At 46.8% G+C, this 6,000-nt stretch overlaps 1 pseudogene; it reads right to left on the bottom strand.

The window, feature by feature from the left end:
• Window positions 1–1,246: 1,246 nt before the first annotated feature.
• Window positions 1,247–2,774, bottom strand: LOC144322988 (5'-AMP-activated protein kinase subunit gamma-1-like; annotated as a pseudogene).
• Between the last annotated feature and the right edge of the window lie 3,226 nt (window positions 2,775–6,000).

Here is a 6,000-nt window from a genome sequence, read left to right as displayed (position 1 = left end):
GCAAGCCCTAGCAAAGCCCCACACTCTCGCCTGGCCTTGGGCCCCACGTGAGCTCTTTCCTCCTCACTGGCCTCTCTGGGGGGCCCAGAGCTCCACTGTGCATTTTGGAGGGGCTGGATACCAATGCTTCCATCTTAACCATGACAAAAGTATCATTTCAGTTGAATAATTTATATCTTGAGATCAAGATCAATGATTTAGTCATCCAGCATCGGCACCGAGAGGAAACAAATGCACGGCCCGCAGGTTCAGGCGGGGTGAGTCTGTCTGTGTCAAGAGCAGCGTCGCAACGCTTCTGTTTGCACAAAGCCTCCTCCGGACGTTCAAAGGCATCTCAGAGAAATGGGATAGAGACATGACCGAATTGGAATCGATACGGTGATGATGGAGAATCTTCATCTTTCCGGGACAGAAACCAAGATAGACACAGACTAGAAATATCATGCCATCAATAAAAAAGAAACTAGTCCTTGCAAAAAAAAAAAAAAAAAAAAAGAACAAAAAAACAGTTTGTCAAAACAACCTCAAAATTACCAAATGAAGACAGGGGTATTTGAACGCAAAGATTCCCTTTGCTGTTATCCTGAGTCAGAAAGGGGTTTTCAACAGATGGAAAGATTCGCACCAAAAAAATTTGTATATGTTGACCTCGTGAAATCAATGACAAATACTGTTTTCTGTGATTGTATTTTATTATTTTTTAACAGGTCCCCGTCATTTTAATGAAGTTTGCCATGAAAAGCAGTAACCTCAGCTAATCACTCTGCCCTCCTCCTCCAGCAAGCCCCACCTCCCTTTGTCCCTCCTCCCTGCAATCCTCCTCCCTCCCAGGATGGGAAGAAGTGTCAGGACATGTGCACAGCCTCCTGCCAACAGCATGAAACAGGACGAGTAAAAATACCATTAAGAAGAGTTTTGTTGTGCCGTCATCTCAGGAGTCGTGGATGGAGACAGAGGCAACGGCTGGGTGAAGTCTGGGGGTCTCTTGGCGATGAAAATTTGCCTGAGGGGCACTCTGCCCGTCATTCACCCAGTAAGGAGGCTACTATACCCAAGAGGGCTGGGCAGGCTGTACGGTGAGGATAGGAGAGCCAAAATCCCCTTTTCATTTCTCCCCTAACGGGCTCTCCGGCTCCCAACTGGGGAACAGACTCACGGTTCCCTCAAGGTTTCCTCTGTGGTTCCTTGGGCAGGCAGCGGGGTGTGGGGGTCATGTCCCCCAGTGCTGCCCAATGCCACCCCCAGCTCAGGGTTTCTCTCTTCCCGTGAGCACCAGGGCCCGCAGGATGTCAGGCGGCGCTACAATCCCCTTGACCCCATCACCCCCATCTACCACTACGAGTCGGTGACCTCGGCGTCCCGCCTGTACATGGATGGTCGTCTCTCTCCAGAGTCTCACACAGGTAGCCCTCGAGGACACCCTCAAAGTGATGCGAGCGTTTAAATTAAATACACAGAATGTGATCGATGATGCAGGGCTTGGGCCACAGACACGTCTAGGTTGACGTAGGTCTTTTCGACTGCCAGACCGACGGCATCAAACTTAGAGCAGACGTCCACCACACGGCCTTTCCAGTCTACTCGGTGTCGTACAAAGATGCCCAGAGCCACACAGACAGGGGTGGTGGTGCAGGCCGTAGCAACATGGGCAGAGGTGCCAATCTGTAGCTCTTCCAGAGGCTTGGACATGAACTCTGGTTTGGGGAACTCCATTATAAACTTGGGGAACTTGGGGAGGCCCTTGAGGGTGAGGATGTACAAAGTGTTGCCTGACTCTGGGTCAACAACTGGCAGCCTGTGGATCTTGTTCTGAGCTGATGAAGAGACAGCATCAGACGAGGTGGCATTAGGAAAAATGCAGACAAGAGGTTTGAAGGAGACTTGTTGGTACACCTTCCTCTGAGTTTCTGACTTGTGTTCTTTGAGCTCATAGATGTTTTTCTAATTTTTTAAAATTTAAATTCAATTTGCCAACATACAGTAGAACACCCAGTGCTCATCCCATCACATGCCCTCCTCAGTGCCTGCCACCCAGTCACCCCCTTCCCTCCACCAACCTCCCCTTCCGTAACGCTTTGTTTCCCAGAGTTAGGGGTCGCTCACGGTTTGTCTTCTGCTCTAATTTTTTCCCACTTGGTTCCCCTCCTTATAATCCCTTTCACTATTTCTTATATTCCACATATGAGTGAGACCATATGATGATCATCCTTCTCCGATGGACTTACTTCACTCAACATCATACCCTCCAGGTCCATCCACGTTGAAGCAAATGGTGGGTATTTGTCCTTCCTGATGGCTGAGGAATGTTCCATTGTATATGTAGACCATGTGTCTTTATCCATTCATCTGTTGAAGGACATCGTGGCTCCTCCCACAGCTTGGCTCTTGTAGACATTGCAGCTATAGACACAGCTGGTAGATCTGTACCAAGGCTGATTTACAGCAGCGGTGCAGGGTATTGATGATGGTCAGCATGCCCACAAAACTTCGCATCTTACAATCCCTCTAAGGGGCAGCTTGGACACCACTAGTTGCTGAAGCAAAGGAAGCTTCCTTCACCTGCAGGGACATATCCAATACCACTGATTTGGAGCTGGTGGGGATCAGGCCACAGCAGCAATGAAACCTCCTGAAGAAAGGATACACACTACTGTTGGATTCTGGGGTCTCTTGAAGATGCTCATTTTCTGGAGCTGAGGAGCTACCCGAAGAAGCGACCGTCTCCATTTCAAGAGGCTCTGACTGGTTTCGCTTGCCTTAGGAAGCTCTCTGGGAGCGGCACGGGCTGGGATTGCATTTTCAAGAACTAGATACATGTTCATTTTTATGATTAATTTTATCACCTGTAATGTTTCTCTCAAATAATTTAATCGTGTTCATTTTTCTCCTAATAATTTACAGAAGGGCAGAGGTAGAAGACGAGGGACAAGCCGGCCCCATGCCCAACGCAGAGCCTGACACGGGCTCCATCTCACGACCTTGAGATCATACCCTGAGCTGAAATCAAGAGGTGGATGTATCACCGACTGAGCTACCCAGGGGCCCCTTCACATGTATATTTTTAAATTTTGTATTCACCTGATGTTTTTTAATGTTTTATCATTTCTGGTGTTTAAGTATATTATTTAGTTTCCATTTTTTTAATGATTTTTGAATACTTCAAATAGGATATCTGCATTTTGGACTCATGTAAAATAAATACTCGGTGCTGGTATTGTGTCCTCACAGCGGCCTTAGCATCCGTGCCCTCACATCATGACCCCCAGCCACACCAGCAGCCTGGCTTGGTTCCACATGTAGCCCCAGCCCGTTCCTGCCCAAGCCCCCGGTGCATGTTCCTTGTCCAATACCCAACATCTTCTCAGTTCTCAGTTCCTGGGGTTTTGCTACCTGTTAGCATCTCAGAGAAGCTTGACCCGACCATCCTTCCAAAGAGATTCCCCATCACCCTCCATGTCCTCCCTCTTTCATTTGTCTGAATGGAATTAATCGACCTGAATTTGCATAATGCATTTGTTGCTTATTGTCTGCCTCCCTTGTTAAGATTAATCACCATAAAAGCAGGAATATTGGCAGGGCTGCTTGCTGCCCTACCTTTGCTGATAGAACGCCCCTTGACACAGAGTAAAATTCAATAAGCATTCGTTAAATAAATAAATGAATGAGAATGGCTAAAAATAGTTTAGGGAAGGAGGAGGACAAAAAAAATGAAAACCAAAGAGTTCAGAAACAGAGAGAAAACTCACAGGTGTGGGAGGCAGAAAAGACTCGTCCCAACATACAGATAAGTGGTGACTCCAAAAAAAGAATCGAAATAATGTCTTTGAGAACATTTAGGGAGGTGATTCAAAACATTATTTTAGACATTAAAGGAGTCTTTAATCTACATTTTAAAAGGGCACCTCATATTTCAGGGGAAAAATGGAAAAACTGATGAAGAGTTAGTTCTGAAACACACTGTAATAAGATTCACTGAATTTTAAAATAAACAATTTTGAAAACACACACTAAACGAGTAAGTCTTCTAAAAGGGGAAAGAAATCTCCTGGCATAAGACTTTTCAACAGTAGCACACACCACGATGAAAACAAATTCCTCCCAAAGAAAGAACAAGAGACTAGAATTTAATGTCCAGCCAGGTACACGATACGGGTGCCCGTTGTCAGCGCACGGGGCCTGCGGCCACCTGACATGCAAGAGCAGACTTTGCAGATGAGCACAGAGAATCGCTGCTTAGTGAGCTGCACCAGCTCAACCAGTGACCATTGGAAACCGTAAGATAACCGGGTCTCTGCGTCGATCCGCGTGCACAGGTGCTCTAGACATGTGGACGTGAAGGACACCCTTCAAACGCTTAGGAAAAGCTATCAGAGAATACTTGGAAGAGTGTTCTTAAGTGAGTAACTGCAAACAGGCACCTGGGGCTTACACAGCCTTATATGTCAGCGACGCCTCAACCAGAAACTAAAAATAATGACAGTACAAACGGGAAAAAGAAAATAACTTTTCATCACAGTCCGCAAAGGAGGGGGCCAACTCAACCCACAAAACATATTTGCAATTCCTGTGGCTGTCGACATTCAAAATATGAAACCAAAGAAGTCTTTTTGAATCTCAACAGTTTGAAAACAACCCCAAGAAGCAGAACGTATCAATAAGCATTTCACGCAACAGCAGCCTGTGAGTCGACACGACACCCGATTAATAACCAGGAAAAGGAGAATTTAGGTTGAATATACATTTGAAGCAAAGGTAATTACGTTTTTTTTTAAGAAGTTGACATTTGTAGACAAATATAGGAAACCGTAGATTCACCTCAGCTCTGCTCGTGTCAAACACGTCAGTAGTGAACAAATGATTACGCTTCATTTTGTAAAACCAATGATCAAACACATTCATAACCTACAACCCTGTGAAAACACTCTAATGATATGCCCCTGGACAAAACAAACAAACAAACAAACAACAAACAAACAAAAACAACCAAAAAACTGTAATCGTGTAAAATTTGGAAGCTGCCCAAGTGTCAATGAGGGGATGAAGGAATCCACCGTTTACTGAAAGATTCTGTGCCATGTGGAGCAAGAACCCCGGGCAATGGCAGTCATGTCCCTCTCGGGGGACAGAGCAAATCACAGAAGATCTCGGAAGGACACCGCTGCTGTGTCACCTGCACACAACCCATCACTTAGGAACGTGTACTGATTCGGCAAAGTGATGAAGGTAATCGAGAGGATGGTAAAAACAAATTCAGACTAGTTGACACCTTGGCGGGGCTAGAGCTGGGACGGGGAAGAAGCACATGGGGAATGTTCTCTCTCACGCTCCGTGTCCTGAGAAGGGTGGCGAGTGCAGGTGCTGGCTTCATTATGAACCTTTATGACATTTGTTTTTAAATACATATGCTTGGGACGCCTGGCGGGCTCAGCAGTGGAGCGTCTACCTTCAGCCCAGGGCGTGACCCCAGGGTCCCAGGATCGAGTCCCACATCAGGCTCCCCTCAGAGAGCCTGTTTCTCCCTCTGCCTGTGTCTCTGCCTCTCTTTCTGTGTCTCTCAGGAATAAATAAAATCTTACAAAAAAATAAAACTAAATAAATAAATACATATGCTTGGCCCCCAGAACACTGCTCATTTCCTACTACAGTTTCAATAAATATTTGCTGGATGACAGAGCAACTCCTTATTTTTCCCAGGAGGAGCTCCAAGAGAACAAGGGGGTAATCCACAGGAGAATAGAGACGAGCATAAGAGCAAGTCAGAGAAGCCTCAGGTGACACTGGGCCTCCCGGGAGGGGTGCATGGGGAGGGGCCCAGAATGAATCCTAGCGATGCGCTGGTGCATCTGCTGTGACATCGTGGCGCTTGTCTTCCCCGTTATCTGAGGGGTCTGCTGGGGGTTCGAGGTCATATGTGAAGCAACAAAAGGAGACATCCACTCCGAGGCAGACAAGCCACCGCCAACAGGCGAGGCGAGCACGGCGCCCTGCAGTAGCTTCGTG

Source organism: Canis aureus, chromosome 11, assembly GCF_053574225.1.
Source record: "Canis aureus isolate CA01 chromosome 11, VMU_Caureus_v.1.0, whole genome shotgun sequence".
Lineage (NCBI taxonomy): Eukaryota > Metazoa > Chordata > Mammalia > Carnivora > Canidae > Canis > Canis aureus.
This window is presented reverse-complemented; position numbering and strand designations above follow the sequence as displayed.